The 21,622-nt window shown below is 40.8% G+C and overlaps 1 protein-coding gene across 7 annotated transcripts in view; it reads left to right on the top strand.

Moving 5' to 3' along the window:
• The window catches only part of TFDP2 (transcription factor Dp-2), a 156,772-nt gene that overhangs the window by 65,614 nt on the left and 69,536 nt on the right, over window positions 1–21,622 (top strand). The window contains exon 1 of one of the 7 annotated variants that reach the window (XM_073359799.2): window positions 3,818–3,933. The exons of the other annotated variants lie outside the window; for them this stretch is intronic. The gene's annotated coding sequence lies outside the window, so the exon portion shown is untranslated. Of the gene's footprint in view, window positions 1–3,817; window positions 3,934–21,622 lie in introns of those variants that run through there. 7 annotated transcript variants of the gene reach the window in all.

Below are 21,622 nucleotides of genomic sequence, written 5' to 3' on the forward strand. Positions count from 1 at the left end.
TCATTAATTCAGAGACAGTTTCTCTGCAGGGTTCAAACACTTGTTGTCATGGTGGATCAGCAGATTTCTGCTATCCTGTTAGTGAGGTTTTTTATTTAATAATAAAATACATGTTTATATTCTGAATTATTGATAATTTTTGGTTGGGGGAAGGTTGCGAGGTGAGGGAGCTGATGAAGGGGTGGGAAGAGGAAAGGAAAGGGGAGAAGAGAGAGAGGGTAGTTGGAGGAAAGGAAAGATATCATTATGAGAAGATGGAACAAAGGAGATGAAAAGATGAGATATGTGGTGGGCATGCAAAACATGGGTTAAGGCAAGAAGTTAACCCAAGCACCAGTCAATGAAGAAAATTCAGTAAAGCACGTCAAGATATTACAAGCTGATGAGTTTTCAGTTGACTAAAATGGCAGATAAGACTAGGAGATGGCGGGAAAACCTGGCCCTTTTCTCTGCTTCTGGGTTGAGCTGGGTTTCCATGTAATTATTTGATGTTTAGGTACCATGATATGTGTTGAAAATACATAAATTAATTACCTAATATAATCCTTTTTATTTCTAACTTGTATAGAATCCAGCCACACTGTATAAATACATTGCTAAAATGGTCAGAAGAGTAAGACTTAAAGTTACTATTTACACTGAGATAATTAGGCTTCAAAGTTAGCTCCCACTGAAATTAATTGTGGCAGTCCAACCCCCATTTTACAGGAATTGTTTCAGATGCAGTGTAGTATTCACATTGAACAGGTTATCTTTGTGCCCAATAGGGTTGGAAACATAATCTGAGTTTAAAATGAAAGCTTAAATTCTGCGGAAGCTGACTGGGACACTAGAGAAGAGGAAGAATGGCATTCTTGCTTATTCTGAATCTAGAATTGGATGTAAAACAAAAAATGTTAAAAAGCCCTCTCTAGTTCTTAATATATTTTTCCCATATTTGTATGAGACGGAAATACAAGAAATTATTAGTTCCTAACAGAGACAAGTAAACAATTATTAGTTTCATAATTCAATATAAATGTTCTCTTAAAAGTGTCAGTTTAATCATTCTCTTGTTATAAATGTTGCAATAACATTTTGTGGTGAATATCTTCATTAAATATTAGCAGTTAAAAGAAGAGAAAAATTCAACCACAAGTTCTTGAGCTTGATGTAGGGATTTCACTGCATGAAATCCATCATCTGTTGTTCAGGAGCTCAGATTAGATGACATAATAGTCTCTTTTGGTCTTAAAATCCATTAATCTATAAAATAGACTATAGTAAATTCTAAAAAAAGGCATCTTAAGGATAGGATATTTTTCTGTAAATATTTTTTCTCTGCAATTGGTGGTCTCTCCCATGATCCTTTTCTGTTTCTAATAAAAAAAAAATTCATTTCATCTTCTGTAGGTAACAGACTTCATTTTCAGAGTAAGCCTAGCTTCCATTAACTGCAAATGGAGTTGTGGGTCCTCGGAGCCTCTGAAGTTCAGTCCCTACCTGGTTTATGTATTTATCTAGCTTCTAATTACTTTCCACTCATCCCTGCATTTTAGCACTGTTGTGGTATTCTGCCTTTCCACAATTAGTGCCCCAGCTCACTCCTTGAACCCACCACCACCTTCTGAATGATTCAGGAGCTATGATACCAAGGGTAGGATTCACAAATGTATTTAGGCACCTAACTCCCATTAAAATCATCTGGAAATCAGTGGGTGTTAAGTGCCTAAATACCTTTGTGAATCCCATCCCAGGTTACCTAGAGGGGGCACCACAGAGGCACTTATAGTTCTGGCAGCTTTTCTACAGTCTTACTATAAATTCAGAGATACAGTCATATAATTGAAGTGCGGGGAAAGGTCAGGCTGAACAAACTTTTGAACTTGACTATTCAACTGTTGAACTCTGAGGGTGGCTTCTTAAAATAATTTGTCCTATACAGTTGCTTTCCAGCTGGGAAAGAAGAGATGCTTTGCTGAGAGAATAATTTTCCTTCATTCAGTCCTATTTGTTTTGTTTCTAGTAGTTGCTATGCTTCTGTCAGGCAACTAGTCAGGCCCATCAACTTTAATCATGCCAGCTGAAAGATGGTGAAGTTTTTCCATAATTTTCTCGTCCTTGCACATAATGGACAGACATCTTCAAGATGTGTAGATATGTAAGGAACTGACCGAGCAATCATCCAGGAGAGACATTTAAAGGAACAGCAGCTTGTAAACATTGTTTTAAAGGAAATATATGTAGGACTTTAAGCTTAAAACAACCACAGGTTTTTTTTGGTTTTCTTTGTAGCTTTTTATTTGGGCGCGTGGAGGATGGCCTGCCAAACTGGGTTTCCTGCTTGTGGCAACATAAAGCATGTATTCTAGAGCTGGAATTAATGGTATTGAAGATAGAATTCTAACAGCAAATGGAGAAATGAAGATAACTCAGTAAAACTGTCTTGAATATAATGGTAATTAGAAGCATTGGACCCTTATCCTAGAAATGAGATGCTTCTAGGTGGACCCTTGTGTATCATGGATTCCCACTGAAGTCAGTGAGACTCTGCATGGGTGCAGTGGTCTGCCTGTGCACCTCTTATTGCAGGATTGAGACCATAAATTGTTAAGTCTTCAAGGCAAGGACCACAGTTGCCTCTATGCACCCACATAGAGCCCCATTCAGCGTCTGGGGTCAGCATACATGGTGTTCATTACAGGATTGGGGACTGTGTTTGTACAGGGCTTTGTACAATATAGTTCTGATCCTGTCTGTGGGCAATGGGTCCTAGCAAGTTGTAAATAAAAATAGTATTTCTAGGATATCCTTCACTGACATTAGGAATGGACCTGCTGGTCAAAGCATCAAACAAGCTATTAAGACCAGAGGATGATAGGCTCAGCTCTATAAATAAGAAAGCTGAGCAGATAATTCAAAGTTTAGAATTTGCTCAGAGCTGAGCAATTAAGTCCAAATTTTGCAAACATGTACATACAAGTAATTTTATTGAGCATAAATTTATAGGACTATTTATGTGGGTAAAATTACTGACATTGCAATGGTCTGCAGAAGTTAGAGAGCAGGATGTGAACTCAGGATATGGGACTGACTACAGTCAAAAAGATTATGATGATGGGGACGCTTCAGAAGACAAACGCATGAGAGGATGCCAAAGAAAATAATACAAATACAACCAAAGTCAGTCTGACCCTGAGCTGACCATCAACTAGACTGTGGGACTTGTAGGCAGAGACATGACCAGACTGGTTTTAGTGAAGGAACAAGCCATGGACAAGAATGAATGGTGATACTGTACTGTTCCCCATGTCTGCAAAGATGCTCTGGGATGAAAAAGGGGAAAAAAGAAGCAAGTGTTTGCAGAATCTGGCCCTGAAACAAAAAAAAATTGATTTCTTTCAGTTTCCTGTGTTACTTTTGCTTGGCTTTCAAGAAATGTTAAGGCTTCCTGCTCTGAGGCTGTAGCAAGTTTTTGATGCAGCCTGGAACCAAAAGAACATTCCAACTTTTATAATTTGCATATACAGGCTTCACTATTTAGATTTTTATACTGTAGATTGTAATGCTATGACTGTTTAAATTGAATCAAAATGAATGGTAAATTATAAAACATTCGCATGAGTAAAAACTATTTTTAAATCTTTAAAAGTAAGAAGTGTGAGCTTTAAAAAGCTGGAGAGTATGATAGTGTGCTGCTCATTCTGCAGATTATGGTATGCCAGTTCTTTGTAAAATGTTTTATTGCAGTTAAGTGTTTCATCTTTATCAATTAGAGTTACCATAGGACATCTATCTTGAGCATCTTTTTGGAATTCTAGCGAAGTATTTGAAGTGGGCTTGTTCTGAGTTTGATTGCTCATGTCTGGCACAGTCTCAAGTTTCCTCTGAATGGTAACAAAGACTGTAGAGTGTTGTTGGTACTGCTGTGAGAGGCATGCTTCCTTAGTCCAGGTAAGAGAGAGCATTTTGTTTCTGTCTGCTGTATAAGTATTTTTCAGAAAGTATTTGGTGTTTTGGAACAGCTACTGTTTTTTAAAGTAATAAAGAATTCCTAGCATATTAAATTTTAAGACATTCCTGAAAGTTGCAAGCAAGAAAACTACAGTGTGGAGGGGGGGAGGGGTAAAGAATTAGCCTAGTTTGTCATTTACATGTCTAAACAAATAGATTAAAATTTGGGAATTATTTTACCTCCTCTTTCCTTAACTCAGTTGTCAGAAGTGGTGCTGGTTAATTAAAGCATTGAATGTGGAATACTGAATCTGGCCTCATGCCATTAAAACTAGCCAAAATGCTTATACCTATTTTAAATTGATATAACGAACTTTGCCCTTTATGATTTACACTTTTGTTATTTCTTTAAAAAAATGTGCAAAAGGAGAAAATATTCTTTTTAGATCTTTAGAAATATATCTTAAAAGTAGGTTAAGATGTATGTATTTTATTACATGGTATTTCACTATCATAATTTTTATCTAGTATAATTCTCTTGAAGTATTTGTGCTTTGAAAATGTCAGCTGTATTCTAATGAAGCCAGGGTATTGTTTGCTCATAAAGGGGCCAGTGCATTCCACTGCTTTATGGTTTATTATGAGGCACAGTGTGAGAGTGTGGGTGGCACCATTTGGTGTCTGCTTGTTGGGGTAGTAACTGCCATTATGCTAGGTTTTTTTTATTTGGGTTGGCAAGAAAATAAAATAAATGACATCTTGCCTAGATCTGAACAGTGTGTGTAAAGACTTTACTATTGTATGTTCACAAGAAATGGAGTGAGTACACTTGAGATACCTGGAATAAGTGTATATACTTAAGTAGCCTGAAGTATGAGCAGTAGTACGCTGTGGTTTTGTTTCCAATACACATGTTACCAAGAACAATACTACATAACTGTTTTAATTTAGACAGGAATCTGTCTAATGCTTTAGCTTTGTCAAATAAAGTTGTAATGGGATCATAATCATGAAAATAATAATAATTAAATCCATGGAAGTAATCAACAAGATTTGATTTAAAAAAATGCACAACAGACTTTTGAGCTGGGAAACTCCTGATGAGGATTTGATTCGGAAAAAAAGAAACAGATGTCTCTCCTGTTACAATTGAGGTTGTTTCATTCAAAGTTCACAGTAGTTGATGAGGGTGAGGAGGTTATAAATCTGGCTTAACCAGATCGTGTCTAAAGAAAATTTATGGGAATTAAATTATTTTATTTGATGTTTTGCATTTTTAATTGCAGTGTAGTATCTTGGAAACTTTGATTTTCTTATTGTTGGCTTTTAAAAAATATCTGAGGTGTGTATTATCTGGGAATGAGTTAATATCTGCAAAAGTGGGTTTTTACTTCGGTTAAATCAAGTATAGGGAACTGACTTGGTAGAAATATTTTTTATTCAAATTCATTTTGTGCCCCAAATGACTAAATACTTGAGAAACTATCTAGATGTGTTAAAGCCAGCTAAAAACTTAGAGGTTATCTGAGGTTCAGTAGAAAAGCTTAAAATGAAATTCACATGTAAAAAGGCTGAGTTATTTTAGGGGTTAATTGTTCTGTTTGCTTCCTAAATAAAGTATAGTGATTGACCTAAGGGGCCTACGTGTGAGCAAGATCTACATCAATTAAAGTATTTTGTCTATGAAGAGGGAGTCAGTTAGCTCATAACTAAGAGAATGGTGGCTTTTAACTGATTTATTTAAATATTTATGGAAGTGGTGTGCTTGATACTCATTTTAAAATATATAATATAGCATCAAAATTTGTAATAGTTTGAATGGATCAAAGACTTGAGTTTGTCCTTGATGATTAAACAATGTAGTTTTTTCTCCTTGACAATTAAACAACGTAGTTTTTTCTCTTGCTGTGTTGTTCCTTTATTCCATTACCTTACATAATTTTAAGATTTATTGCTAGTAAGATGAAGAGAAAACTTAAACCCTCATCCTCCAACTGGATTCATGTGGGAGGGGTCATGAATGCAGCTCCATTGAAATATTGGGCCTTTGCATCAGACATGATCTGTAATGCTTCACATTTTTGTAATAACCTTTTGTTGCTGAAATAATGCTTATCCTTATGCTGCACACTAAACTTGTTAGTGAGATCCGGTTGCAGGATCAGGACCATATGGGTGTAAGGGTCTGTTCCCAAAGATCCAGAGAATTGGCACCAAAGACTTCAGTTCTTCAAACTTTTCTACATGGGTGGGATACTACATTGAGCCTGAAGTTATTGGGACTCTGTTCAGACTAGGGTGACCAGATAGCAAGTGTGAAAAATCAGGATCGGGGTGGGGGGGGGGGGTAATAGGTGCCTATATAAGAAAAAGCCCCAAAAATCAAGACTGTTCCTATAAATCAGGACATCTGGTCACTCTAGTTCAGGCATAGGGATCTGCCCACATAAATCAACTTGCAGGATTGGGGTTGCAGCTGTAAGCCCTTCATGGAAAGGGATTATGTATTCTTTTCATATATGACTGTACTACATCTAGCAATTTTTAGATGCTACTGTAATATAAGGGGTGGCTGTATGAACGGATGATGATGTTTGATCTTACAGGATAATTCTCCCTGGCTGGGACAGACAAACCCTCTTTTTAAAAGCAAAATATTTACCATTTTCTATTCCATCCTCCAGCATATTGTCTAGACGAATGTATATGTCAATGAAGTTAAGAGATTTTTCTGTTTTGTTTTTGTTTTTTCTTCTCCCCACATCGGTGTTTCTAATTTTCAAATACTGGGTGGTATGTTTTTGTTCCTTGAGGCTATAACTTTTTGTTTGTGTTATTTTTTTCTAATAATACAGGTACCAAATGAAGCAATATACATCATGATATCCAATTATGTAATACTTTCTATACCACCTTTAAAATGTTTTAACTTCATAGAAACCAAAGCATAAAGAAACATCACATACTCTTATTGCAAAATACCTTAAATATTTCACAACTTTTAGGCCAGTTTTAGCTCTGCCAATTAAAAGCTCTCTGTAAGGTACAGTTTTTACTCTTTACGATGATTTAATTATTAATTCAGGATAAAACATGATGACCAGACATTTCCCAAGTTGAATATTCATTCCTAGGTTTTAAATGCTGTTAAATCTAATATGTTTCTTTCCTGTTAAATGCAAGGGCTTGCTTTCTTGTTGAAATATATTCTCTGTTGTTACCCCAGTTAGGTGATGTATGCTTCCTTTCAGACATGGTTTGCTTCAAACAAGCAACAACAGATTCTATGTATTCCCAAATTGACATTGTTTCTGACTGTTATTTCAACTAAGTTTCAGAGCTGACAGAATTTAAACAGAAAAATAATTGAAAAATCTGTAGCTTTGTGTCTTTTATAAAAGAGTGTAACATTATAGCAGTCAATGCTGTATGTCAGGGTGCAATGTACAGACTAAAATATCTAAAATAAGTTTTGTGGAATGATTGACTCATAAAAATTGGCTAAATAACAATGTTCTATAACACAGCAACTTTGTAATTATTTATGAAGTTATAGGAGTAAAACTTAAATCTAAATATCATGTAAATGAAATTTCTGGTAATGTATGTAGATAAAAAGAAGCACATCTTTTCCCTCCAATGTCATGTAAAGGCATAGGTCTCAATTCATTTAATACTGCTTGTATTTTCTAAATAAGAAATTATAGCATTGGTGGTCCTCCATGATGCACAATAATAATGGTGACAGATATTGACTGAAAAAATACAATACCTCTCTGTCAGGAGAACAATAGCATTTTAATGCACTTATTCATGACAGCTCCTTATTTTGAATTTGTACCAGTGATTAACAGTACTTATCTTGTGCATTGTTTTTATATACAGTATGATTATAGACGCAGGCTTGATTACTGGACAGGTTTTTTTAATGGAAAATAGTACCTGCAAACAAAATATTTGATATAGTTTACTTTTTGAAACTATTAACAAGTCCCTTGGATTATCTCTGAAGCGCTTGCCTTAAGTTCCTAAAGCAAGAATAACCTTTTAAAAAAATTACTTGGGTGCTGGAAGTGCATAGTGCTGTACACACAAAATACAAACAATGGAAATATGTGGTGTGGGTTAGGCATACAGGAGTAATTGCTTTATTATTTGTATTGCCATACTGCCTAGGAGCCCTTGTCAGGACCCAGACCCCAGTGTGCTGGGAGCTGTAAAAGCAAAACAAAAATATGGCTCCTGCCCCAAAGAGTTTACTAGTGAATTATAAGACCTAACATATAGTTACAGAAGAGGGGAGTACAAGGAAACAATGAGACAATAATGATCAGTATGATAGGTAGTGGTATCTGCTTACCCAGCAGCCTAACCTTTGTCAAGTTTACTGAAAGCATCATGGCAAAGAAGAGTTTTAAGAAGGATAATGAAGTAGCTTTGCAGATGTTTATGGAGTGCTCCTCCCAAGAGTGCAGGGGAGAAAACAAAGCTATACTGGCTATTTTGTATTAGCACCTAGATATTATTTATGATAAGTGCTTAGAATATCTCCTTTGTTTATTTTACTGTGACCAAGGACTTTCCCACCTAGTGCAGGCAGACAAAATAGATACCAGGGGTCATAATATGCCAACGATTATTATTATTAATAGTCATGTTTATCATAACAATCTCTAGTGACCAACTGAAAGTAGGCCCCCATTGTGCTGAGTGCTGTATAAACGCAGAATAGTAGATACTCCCTGCCCTGAAGAACTTAGTGAGTGATCCATGTGTGAAAAACAGTATGTGTTGTGTCTGCGCAAAACTTGAAAGGAGGATCTGGTAGATTTAGAATATTTGAGTCTTGTCTTCACTACAAAAAAAAAAGTATGATCTCAATTCAGGTTAGCTGACTTGAGGTAAAATCCTAGTGAAGACAAGGCAGGTTGTAGTTTTCACACAAGCTAGCAAGTTTGACCTATATAAGCAGTGTTGCCTAGTGGATAGAGCAGTGGACTGGGACTCAGATCTGGGTTCTAGTCCCAGCTCTGCAATTGGTTTGGTGTGGGACAATGAGCAAGCCACTTGTGCTCTGTGCCTCAGTTTCCCCATCTATACAATGAGGATAATGATATCAAACTCCTTTCTAAAGCTTTTTTAGAGCTATGGATGAAATGCACTATAGAAGAGCTAGTTGTTATCTGAGTCTTTGATCTATCTATGCTGATCTGTTTCATCCATATGAGAGGATTACTATATGTAGGGGATAAATCTGCCACTTTGTGCTCAACTATCTTTGTCTATGCTTGCATTATTGCTGGTGCTTGTTCTGTGAAATGTGATAATTTGCATAATCTTGTTATTGTCTATGGCCCTCACACAAAGGACACTATTAATACTTAACATTTATGTAGTGTTTTTCCATGTTTAAAGGCTTTCCAGACACTGTGTAAGTTGGTTACAGAATTGTGTTGAATACTCATTACTGAAGTCTGCTGTTTTCTATTCAAAGGTGACCTGTAAAGAGACATGTCTGTCCTTTTTAGATTCTTTATTATGTACAAATAAGTCCTGAAGGGATTTTAACCCTGCCCCTTTTTTTTTAAACATTAGACATATCAAGTGTTGGCATTCCTATTTTTGCTGGAATACTGGTAACCTCCAGGCTTGGTAATTGCAACTCATAACTAGGAATAAAGCCATGTCTACTGAGAAAATTTCAACTGATATAAAATACCTCATCAAGTCTTTTTCATAACCATGATCACTGTGAACCTGTCACCCCAGTGCTCTGCTCTGCATGCTGCTCTCCAGAGAACAGACTAGTTCAAGAGCTGTGTCCTGATTTTCAAAGCCCTCCATGGGATTGGTCCTAGCTACCTAAGATATGATCTCTCTCATGCCCCTGACCTCTCACTGCAGCTCTGTTCCACTTTTGCAGAGCTAGACCTAGAGTATGGAACTCACTCATACAAGAGATAAGAATGACAGTGGGCCTTACTGCTTTCAAAACAAATTCATTTCCTTGATTTGGGGTGCACGTGCACCCATCCACACAAACAGACTCTAGAAACTATTTTCCATTTTTAAATATTTATGAAGTGATTAGTTAGTATAGTTGTCGTGGTCATTTAAGTACCTGGACTATGACATTGTAAGGGAGTGAAAGTTGAGACAGAGGATATTTTAATCACTGTTGAAAACTGTTTTTTCTTAATATTTGGTTAACAAACACCCTGAAAAACATGTAGAATTAATGGTCTTTTAGTGGAAGACTCAATTTTTACTCCTTCAGTGGAAGGTGAAAGAATAATTCAGCATGTGTGTGATATTTCTAAGGTAAAAATTCAGTAAGACCCCTTCCTCCCTGCTTTAAACAACCATTTCAGTCCATATTTATGAATCATAATGAAGCAAAAAAGTTATGCAAGAAGGGCAGGAAAAAATGCATCTTAAAGGAGGTCACTTTATTATTTGTTTTCTGGTGTAGTTCATTTACCATCAAAAGGGGATTTATGGAGAGAGTGTAGATAAAATAAAATAAGAGTCTGCATCACTGTGACAGTGAACTCTTATATATAAACCATGGCTGAATGATGTCTGTGTCAAATTTAGACCATGTAGGCTTTTTTAGCAGGGTTTGTATCTTCTGCATTTGTAAAACAAACAGGCTAAAGGTGATCTTGTGGGGTCATCCAGATTGCTTTGCAAAACAAGTGACACTAAAAATATTGACTCAGACGCATTATGATCATTGCCATATTTTGAAAAAATGCTTTTGTGCCAAGGTAGTTGGGTTAGCTATGTAGATGGACATAAGTGTAATGGACTTGGCCTTAAAACAGTAATGTTTGTTATATTATAAACCATGAAATTTTACGTTAACTATGTAATCTTATTACATTAATACTCAAAAGTCAGGAAATGAAAGCATTAACTCAGTCACCTTGTGCCTCCTCAATACTTTGTGGTAGATATTTAACCAAAAACTTTAATATATTAATATAAAAAGTACATGGGCATAGAAAATATAACACACAGTACTTGGCTGAGTTCACATTAATTGGCTGTTGGTGTGGTAAAACACAGGTCCAGTGCAAGTGGAACTGAGAAAAGCAGCACAGTTTCACAGATCTGAAAAAAACCAATAGGATGATGGAGTGCTGGGAGAAATTCAAGTACTGTAGTTGTCTGAATTGACTTCTTGGTAAAAATAAATGGTCTAAAATCTAGCAAAAATATAAATTTAAGTCAGTTTTAAAACTATGTAAATATATCGGTATAAAAAGTGGTGGATTTCTTTTGTTAAGGCCTTTGAGATCGGATGAAAACTGTAGCAACACATTATTAGAGCTGGTTGGAAATTATCTGACAAAACTTAATTTAAGCAGAAAATGCTGATTCACTGTACAAAATATTTGGTCAGATTTATTGCAAATTAAACTAAATTTTTGTTGCTAGCTAGGCAACTTTCCATTGGAAACATGCTGATGTCCCAGGGTGGACATCGCCCCAGTGGAGAGCCTTTCAGCCCTAGGATCCCCATTTGCAGTCACTAGTTTCAACCCACTCTACGGCAGGCAGCCACTGGATCTGGTGCTCCTGGGCTGGTTAGGCTTCTGACTCCATGGCAGGGGCCAACCCAGCCCTAGGATCTAGGCTGGGGCTCTTGGAACTGGATAGGCTCCCCACTCTGCATCAGAGACCAAGCCAGCCCCAAGTTCCGTCCTGGGTTCCTGCTGGAGCTGGGGCTTTCTTGGGGCTGTCTAGGCTCCTTGGATCAAGCTAGCCCTGGGGCTGGGGATTCTGAGGCTTCTAGTCTCCCAGCTCTGCTGGGCTCCCTGCTTCAAAGCAGGAAGCTTTAGTTTAAAAGCCCTGAGAGTTTCAGCTAGACTCTAGGGCAGTCTTGCCATGCCAGGGCTTCCAGGCTCCCTGCTTGGAGCCTGAAAGCCCTGGGAGCCCCAGCTCTAGCCAAGGCTTGGCTTCCAGCTCAATAGCAGTAAATGTGAAATTGCTGTTGCTACTATCAGAAGCACCATGGTTTGTTTCTAAAGTAAAAATCTTCAATTCACTGAGAATTTTCAGTAAATTCTGATCTTGTTCTGATGTGGTACAAACCCCCATTCAGAAAACTGAAACTTCTGAAAAGTTTTGGCAAGGTCTAATTACTAACACTTTTTTTGTTGTTGGTTGATACAAGTTTAAGAAATGTGATATTAAAACATTTCAGATCTGCACGAAGCAACATTTTTTAGTAAGCTGAAGAGAAGTTTGTGAAGGCTTTACACACCTCTCAATTTCATTTCTCTGTCTGTATGTAATGTGATGATTTTTGAACATCATATCGGTCAATTCTAAGTTCTCAGAGAATGTTCTAAGCATCAATGGCCAGAACCCTACAGGTCTGTGGGGAGGAAATCAGGGACACCTGGAGCCTCTGCCATATGTTGGAGCATAACCACCACTTCCTGCACCTCTGCAATTTTCTATACATCAAACAACTGTTTTATGGCACCTATTAATGTATTTCAGTGTAATAATATCCCAACTCAGCTGTGCTCACCCACCCAGTAGAGTTTAACATGTTGACACCCTGACTGACTTGTCTCCCCGACAAAAAGAATAATAGTGGAGGGGGGAAGTGGGAGTGCATGCAGCTTCTGGCATGGGGTGGAATAGTGACCCTAATATTGTGGGAGGAGGAAATGAGACATACAAAATACCTGGTATTGTGGAAATGGGAATGTACATAGAGTCCCTCCCATGGGAGGAAGAGTGAGGGACCCTGGAATGGGGGGAGAATAGGAAACACTGGCATGAAGAAATGGGGGGTATATAGCTGCAGGCAAGAGAGGAAAAGCCTTCACAGAAATGGAGCCCCTCAACCCACCTGTTAGGCTCCCAGGACCAGTGCTGATCCCCAAGATATTCCAGGAGCTTAAAAGTATGTTCTCCCAGGATTCCACCAAAGATGTGATCCTTCTGGGTTATGGTTTAACTCTCTCCGAAGATGTGTAGCATACAACATGTGCGCACACACTTTTCCCGGAGTCTAGCACATTATTGTCCTTTAATAGCACAAGAAATACACATCCATACAAAATAATAAAGTCTACATCATTTGCCTGCCTGAGTTTCCTCACCACTCCAGAACATTATTTGGGTGAGGGTCAGGATCCTCTGGAGGCACCTAAGTCCTTCTGCTGATCATGGATTGTGTGCTAAAACATGGAGTCTCCTCCTCTCAAATCACCACTCACTTGGGCTGTCTGTGCCCTTCCTTCCTTCCTTCCTGTCCCCTTCGACTTGTTTGTTTTGTCTTTTGGCAACTTTTAACTCCTCCAAAAATATCTCAGACCAGAGGAGAAAGTTTCTTCTCCCAGCAAATTCCATTAAGAGATAAGTGCTCCCCATTGTCCCTGATCGGGGGAAGATATTGACACAGCACTGCTAACCTATGATGGATACATATACAGCGGGGTATTGGTGATACAGCAGTTTTCATAGGACATTCAGCATCTTTATTCAAAAACAAATTCTGGATGATTATGTTGGCATCAGTAATCCCCTGCCATCAGGAAGGAATATGGTTCATGGCTGTCTACAATAAAGTTTTCATATTTCCATGTGTACATTCATCCATCACACAGAAAGTTCCTGCATTTTATGGTAGGCCAGGAACTCTTCCAGTTTTGAGTCCTCCCCTTTGGGTTAGCTATGGTTCCCAAAGTATTTATGAAAGATTTCTCTGTGGTAGCAGCCCAGATGATACGCCAGGGCTGTATGATATTTTATACTGGGACAATTGGCTCCTGCTAGGCCAATCTTGTCAGGAGGTCAGGTTGGCAACAGGGTTTCTCCTACAACTTTTATTATCCTGATGTATTTGCATAAATGAAGAAAAGTCCATTTTGTTACTCACAAGGACAATAAACTTTATAGGGGCGATATTGGACTTACAATGAACAACCTGATTTCATCTGTTCTCTGCAGATCACGAACCATAGTGTACAGGTACCTTTCACTGTCAGGCCACATGGCTGTGTGCAGGTACTTGACACTGTTTGCCAGACTCCATTTGCAGTGCCTGCAAGCTTGGTTCCACTTGATCTACTGACCGAACAAGGACCATATCAACTCCAAAATGGCTGTTCCTACCAGAGTTATCACCCCCCTCAATGGTGGTTGAATCTGGAAAAGGTCATGGTGGGCATTCCTTTCAGCCCTCCCAATCCTCTGGCCACCATCATGGTGGACGCTTCCCTCTTGAGGTGGGGTGCTTAACTGGACAACCGCACTGCTCAGGATAGGCAGTGCTCACTGCCTAGGCCCCACGAGACACCAGACTACACATAAACATATTGGAACTGAGAGTAGTCCACCTTGTGTGCAAGGCCTTCCTTCTGCTCATACACTCATTCCATATACAGTGAATGTCAGACAATATTACCACTGTGGTCTGTATAAACAAACAGGGAGGAGTGAGATCTCATCTGCTCTTCCTGGAAGTCACCAGACTTTGGAATTGTTGTGTCAGGAACTATATCACAATACAGGCCATGTACCTTCCAAGTATTCACAACTTGTTTGCAGGCAAGGCCTTCTTGACAGGCCAGGAGTGGGCAGTTCACACAGTCCTAAGAGAAATACTTATACAATAGGGTACTCCATTATGGGACCTATTCACATCCCAAACAAACAAAAAGCTCCCCCTATATTGTTCCAGAGGAGCCATGGGTTATGACTCTTCTCCCAAGGTGATGTTGTTCCACTGTCCTAGACAAACAACTTCAGATACGTCTTTCCTCCCATTTCCCTAATTCCATAGGTCACAGGGAAGAAACATAAAGCCAACATTCTCTTGGCACCATATTGGCCCAGACAGTTCTGGATCATGGAATGTCTAACAATGTCTGCCCACCACCCAGTCAGGATCTACCCATTCTTGGGTCTCCTAACCCAGGAGGGGGGGATGGGCGGGGGAGGAATCAAGCATCCCAACCTGGGCTCACTCCATCTCATGGCCAGGTGATTGGATGGCTGTTGGAAATAGAACGCACATGCTCAGCCCCCGTTCAGGCGATCCTTAACCAAAGGATTCTACTATAACCTGCTATTTGGCCTAATGGAGACACTTTTTGGCCTGGGCACAACTCCACCAACATTCATCAGACACCTTGAGCATCCCAGTTTTTCTAGACTGTCTCTATTATTTCATTGCAAGTACACCTAGCATCAGTTCATGCCTTCCTCCCTCCAGTGGAGGGATATTCTGTCTTTACTTGCCTATATTTTTCCTGAAACCCCATGCTTCCGCTGAAGACAAGAGACTTCACTGTCTTGATCTCTGGCGTGCCCAACATTCTATCTGCAAAGAATCAAACCCATTAGGAAATCACCATGATTCTTTATTGCCATAGCAGGGAGATCGCTTGGGCAAGCCATATCCTCCCAGAGGATTTTTAAGTGGGTTTTGGGATTCATCTCAGAGTTCTACAAAATAGCAAAAATTCTTCTCTCCGAGAGTGTTACAGCTCACTCCCTGCAAGTACAAGCTGCCTCCACGGCATCCTTATCTGACATCCCACTACAGGACAACTACAGGGCAGCCACCTAGAGTTCTGTCCACACATTCATGACATGCTATTTTGTAGCTCATGCCTTGGCTGCTGATGCAGCAGTAAGATCAGCAGTACTGCAAGCATCTTTTCTACTGGCTTGCACTTGCCTTTAGTCTGAACACTGCTTATCAATCACCCACATGTGGAATATACTTAGGAACCATCACTCAACAAAGTGGAGGTTGCTTACTGTAACTAGAGGTTCTTCGAGATGTGTGGTCCCTATCAGTATTCCATTACCTGCCCTCCATCCCTTCTGCTTTGGATCCGGGTTGGACTTGTGGTAAAAAGGAGTGGAGAGGCGTCGTCCCGTACCCCCTTTTACTATCAGTCAGGAGCACGAGGAGAGCTACTGCACATTTGTGGGTCAACAGACACTGCTTTGAAGAATTTCCAGACTCCGTTTTGTGGCGTACATGCATACCCATTTGTAGAAGATAGATAGGGATCACACATCTCGAAGAACCTCCAGTTACAGTAAGTAATCTCCACTTGTACAGACAGATCCCTAGAATCATCACAAGGATATACAGCCCCAGGCATGAGGCAGGAGGTTCTGGAAGTTGCAGGGAGTCCCTGAAACAAAAGGGAATGGGAGGGTGGTACACAGGGAACTTGTGGGGGTGGAATGAAGGGATGCAAAGAACCCTGGTGTGTGCAATAAGCTAGACCTATGCAAGCTACAAAGTGTGTGAACAGCCCCCCCATCCCAATTCAGTAGGCATGTTATAGGCCATCAGCTCACGGAAGGCCTCAAACAGGTTTTCTCCTACCAGCATGCTATGCTAAAAGCCTGCCTGTGCAACAACTATTTTTATTTGTAGCTGGCTACATAGGAGCTACCCACACTTGTAATTTAAGTCCATGGTTTATTAGCAGTGGCACATCTCTTGAACACTACATATCCAACTCAATTTTGATGAAACTTGCCATTATCATCTTGTCCAAATACTTGGTTTTTAGGTGATAGTGTCAGTCACTGATTGAGGCTGTGATTGGGTCATAAGGATCAGGTGCTGTCGGTTGAAGACCAGCATATAGCATAATACTTTTGCAACAACTCTTAGATAAATTATTTTTTAAAATATCAACTAACAAGATGAGAATAGGTAAACAAACTTACGTCTATGCTTTGTTCTCTGAGTGGTTGCACAGGTCTATTCCACTCAGGGGTGTGTGCAAGGAAAGGACACGTTTCTAGAGACCTGCACCTGAAGCAGCATTTGAGGGAGCAGGCACTGAGACTCAGCTTAGTCCCGGTCCTTCAACAGATCACCCAGCCTCTTGGGCTGCTAGGGAGGCTGTAATGGTCCCTGACTGATGCATGGACTTAGATTCTTCTCCTCTGAAAAGGAGGACTTGGTCTTTCTCTTCATGGCTTCCCCAAAAGAGGGCCCATAAAACAGACCCGAGCCACTCCAGCATGAAGGACTCTTCCTCCTTGCCACGGTGTATGCACACCCCATTCCCCTTTGGGGCAGGGCAGGGCGGCGATAGCACCACAGTTAGTCTCCCTGGCAGCCCTTGGGGCGGCCACAGTATAGTCCAGAGGCTGAGGTTACAGCCTAATGGCCAGAGTGAATATGGTGGCCCTCAGACATAGGGCAGCACAGCCAAATGGCTAGAGTCAATATGGTGGGGAAAAGGGGGTGACAGCCTGGGTAGGGGGCCCCGGGTCCGCCTGACTCCACCGGGCCCCAATCTCACTCAGGTGAGAGATACCACTCACTCACCCTCCCTGGGTCACTTCCTACCGTAGTTCCAGAAGCTGCTGTCCGTGGGGCATCAGGGTCTCCGAGCTCTTCAGCATGGAGATCCTCCAGGGATCCTTGGGTTCCAGGCCTCCAATCCGGCTCACACGATGTCTGATTCTTGTAGGCAAGGGCTGTGGCAGCTCTTCAGCTGGAACTTCAGGCAAAGGTCCTTCCCCTCCAGCAGTTAGCCTAGAATGAGCTGGGTTGCTCCCTTTTATACTTAGGCAGCAGTTGGCACATGCCCAGCATGGCGTGAGGGGTGGGACATCCATTGCCCATAGTGTGGGGTTAACCCTTTCTTCTCCAGTGTGGGGCATGCACATCCCCTCGCACTCCTCTTTGAAGAATGACACGGAATATCACCAGAACTCCTCAGGTACTCAAGGGAGAGCTGAGCCATCAACCCTTCTCCTTGGGGAACATATTAGTACCATCCTGTTGACTCTTGTACTGTCTGTGGGATGTCTATTGAGTCTGGTACCCATGGACACTGTTCCAGCATCAGCTTTATCAGTACCAAGCATAGACACCAGACCAACTTCCCCTCTGCCCAGTGCGTGCTCGAAACCCTCCCCCTGCACTCCCCTCGCCCAATCCCCATTCCACTGCTTCCCCAAAGTCCCTATCCCATCAAGTTCTTCACCATGTCCAGGGCCTAAATTCAGCTGGACTCCATTGGAGAAGAGCTCTGGTAAATATTTTCAAACCCGTGGGAGTTCTGGTGCCTCCTGTGGGATTGGAGTCCCACCGCAGGGCTAAAGCTTCAAGGTCCTGCAGCTGAAGCCCGCAGCCCCAAATGGGTGGGGGACGGGCTCCAGAAAGTAATCTCTCAGAATTTAAGCCCTGACCATGTCCATTTCGTCTGTCTCGTTGATTGTGTGGGACTCATGCAGAACAAAGGAAAGTTGTAATTAGTTCCAAGACAGAAAAGTAAGTTCATTGAAGGCCTAATCAATTCAACTAAATTGATGGTTTTTCTTCCTCAAGATAGGTTTCAGGTGATTGTCCTGTTGAGCCCATCTCTCAAGTCTCGCCCCATCACCACGGTCCAGATACGTTTAAGTCTACTAGGCCACATGACTTCATGTGCTTAAGTGACCCTGCTTGTCATGGTAAGCCTGCACATCATTCAGGAATGGCTGAATGTAGTCTATCTACTGAAGAAACTGTCCTTGGACAAATTGATCAACGTTCTTTCTGTGCTCCCTAGAGTGGTGAATGTGGAGGCATACCATTTGCTTGCCCCCTTCCAACCAAGAGAATGTTACTGACCTCTCTCTGATAGGGTGGGGTATGCAACCATGGGATTTGCAAACCCAAGCTTTGTGGGTGGAGCAAGAAGGCAGCTCTTCATATCAGTGTTCTGGAACTTTGAACAGTTCACAACATCTGCTGTGCTTTTGATCGTCACATCAGTGGCCCAGATACTCATTGACTATACATCTGCAATGTACTGTTAGAACAAACAGAGGGAGCACAGTGCCCTAAGCTCTGTTGGAAAGTGATTAAACTCTGGCACATTTGCATTAAGGAAGACATAGCTCCATTACTGCTCATTTACCTGGCTCCTGAATCAATTGGCCAACCAGCTCAGCAGGAGTTTTTCCTTGAATTATGAATGGTCCCTAAAGAACAGTGTGTTGAGGACCATATTCAAAGCCTAGAGGATTCCGTCAGTCAACATTTGTTTGCAACAAAAGATAACAGGAATTGTTGTCAGTTTTGTTCTCAAGCAGTTCACAGTTCAGGACCAATGATTGATGCCTTTCTGCTGAGATGCGGAGTGGCACTCATGTATTTCCCCCCCATTCCGCTCATCCCTCAGGTCAGGTCAGATTGAAACAAGATTGTGCCAAGATAATGCTCAGTGAACCAGTATGGTCAAGATTGTGCTGCTTCTCAGATCTTCACAGACTCTTCAACCCCCATGACCTCTGTCTTTTCTTCCAGACCTGCTGTCCCAGCAGCAAAGAGAGATGTGGCTCCGAGATCCAAGCAGCCTGCACTTCATGGCATGGCTTTTGAGTGGGTAGATCAAGTGGGAAAAGACTGTTTCATGGCAGTTCAGGAAATACTTATTAGTAGAAAGCAATCCACTAGGAAGTGTTTCTCGATCTGGTTCACTAATCTGAGAATTTAGTGAGCAGGTGCTATGATCCAGGATATTTTAGAGTATCTGCTTCACCTTAAATCCTTGGGTCTTTTTCTGAGTTCGCTGAGAGTCCGCTTAGCTCCATTCTTGGCAATCCTTCCTCCCATTCAAGGGAAGTCATTTTTTTTCAAACCTCATGGTTGTTACATTTTTAAAAGGCATTTGTTCGCATTTTTCCTCCTGTAAAAGACACACTTTTGGACCTTAACACTGTACTAGTGGCCCTGATGGGTCCTCCCTTTGAGCATTTGGCAACCTGTTCTTTGCCTTATCTCTGTCAAAAGATATCCTTTCTCATTGCAGTTATATCACTCAAAAGAATGGGTGAGCTTCTGGCTGATGGCAGGTCCTCCATGTACCTAATTATTCAAAGATAAAGTAGGCTTGAGGTCACATCATCAGTTTTTAATTAAGTAGTGTGGGCATTTCATTTGACCCAGATAATATGCCTGTCTGTTTTTTCCCCAAAGTTGTACTCAAATGAAGATGAAGAGTACATCATACTTTGGATGCAAGGCAAGCACTGGCCTTTTGTCTGAACAGCACTAAGCCCTCTAGTTTATCTCCTCAGCTCTTTGTCTCTTTTGCTGACAGAATGAAAGGTCAGGTAATTTCAACACAAACCATTTCCAAATGGATTATTTCCTGCATTAGCCATCCACTGCAGGGACTGTTGGCTCATTCAACAGGGGCTTAAGCTACATTTTTGTGGGATATTCCCATATTACTGGACATCTGTAGGACACTGGTTCTCTGGGCATCTCTCCACTCACCATTGCACCATCACAACTTCTTCAGGATCTGATGCAAACTTTGGGAAAGCAATCCTACACTCACTATTTAAGTAGATTCTGAGTTCCACTTCCAAACAGCACTGCTTGTGAGTCACCTGAGTGGAATACATGTGCAGCCGTTCAAATTAAAAATTATTACATCTTCAAGGGATGGTTCACATGTGTATTCCATGACCTGTCCCCTCTGCCTTGGTGTCTTGAGACATGTTTCATTTCAAAGGAACTGAGAGGGGTCAGAGCAACACCACCCTTTATATAGCCTTGGGAGGAGCCAGAAGAGTTCCAGCGTGCATGCACTGCCCTATCGGGTACTGCTGCCAGAAAGATCTCTGATTCCAGCGTGCTGGGAGTGCATACACCTGACTGAAATACACATGTGAATCACATCTTGAAGAACAACAGTTACAGTGCTTGTAAGTAACTCCCCCCCCCCCCCCATTTGTGTATGTTCTGGTTAAATTTTGTTGTTGAAAGTTTTCATGGAAGAAATGTGGTTTAAATGAGGTACAGAAAGGGAGGAGGTTCTGAGCATCAGGGAGTCATGGAAGAATGAGCAAGGGCAAGTGAGTAAAGGAAACAAAATAACCATTTGGAAGGGAGATTTGGGAAATGCTTAGATAGCAGGAGCTGGGAGTAGTGGGAAATGATTATGGAGGTCTAGACAGAGGAGTGTACAGCCTTGCAGTTGAAGATAGAATGTTTGAACATGATGGCGAAGGAGACGGGGAAGCCAGTGAAGGAATATGAGGAAAAGTGACTTAACATGCAAGCAGGATGGTTTTTACAAATAGCATTTTGTATAGCCTAGAAGAAGATGAAATGAGATGGTAAGAGGTCAGAATTGAAGACATTGATCTTGACATGGGTAGGAATTTTAATTTGAAGATGAAGAGGGAAGGGAACTTTTAGTGAAGCCTTAAGGATGAAGGCTTTGGTATTAGCCTGGCTACAACTTGGCAAAGGAGGAGACAAATCATATGACACTGAGGTTGTAAGCCTGGGAAAAGGATGGTGTTGTCTGTCAGTTTATGGAAAAACCCAGAAGAGAGGGAAGATGAGAGATTCAAAAATCTGTTTTTGTTATGGTTAGTTTGAGATGATGGCTATATATCAAGGAGGTGATGTGAAGGAGCCATTCAGAGATTCAAGACGCAAACAGAAACAAAAAATTTAGAGGTAGCAAGAGAAATTTGAGATTTGTCATCTTAACGATAACTAAAACTGTGGAAATGGATGAAGTCACCTAATGCGAAAGTATAGAGGGAGAAGAAGATAGGGCATATGGACGAAGACAGAACCCTGAGGGACTCTGATGGAACAGGAAAAGGTGGAAGCAAAATGCATGATTCATGAGATAGGAAGAGAACTAGGAGAGTGCAGAATTGT

Source organism: Lepidochelys kempii, chromosome 9 (assembly GCF_965140285.1).
Source record: "Lepidochelys kempii isolate rLepKem1 chromosome 9, rLepKem1.hap1, whole genome shotgun sequence".
In the NCBI taxonomy this organism is placed as follows: Eukaryota; Metazoa; Chordata; order Testudines; family Cheloniidae; genus Lepidochelys; species Lepidochelys kempii.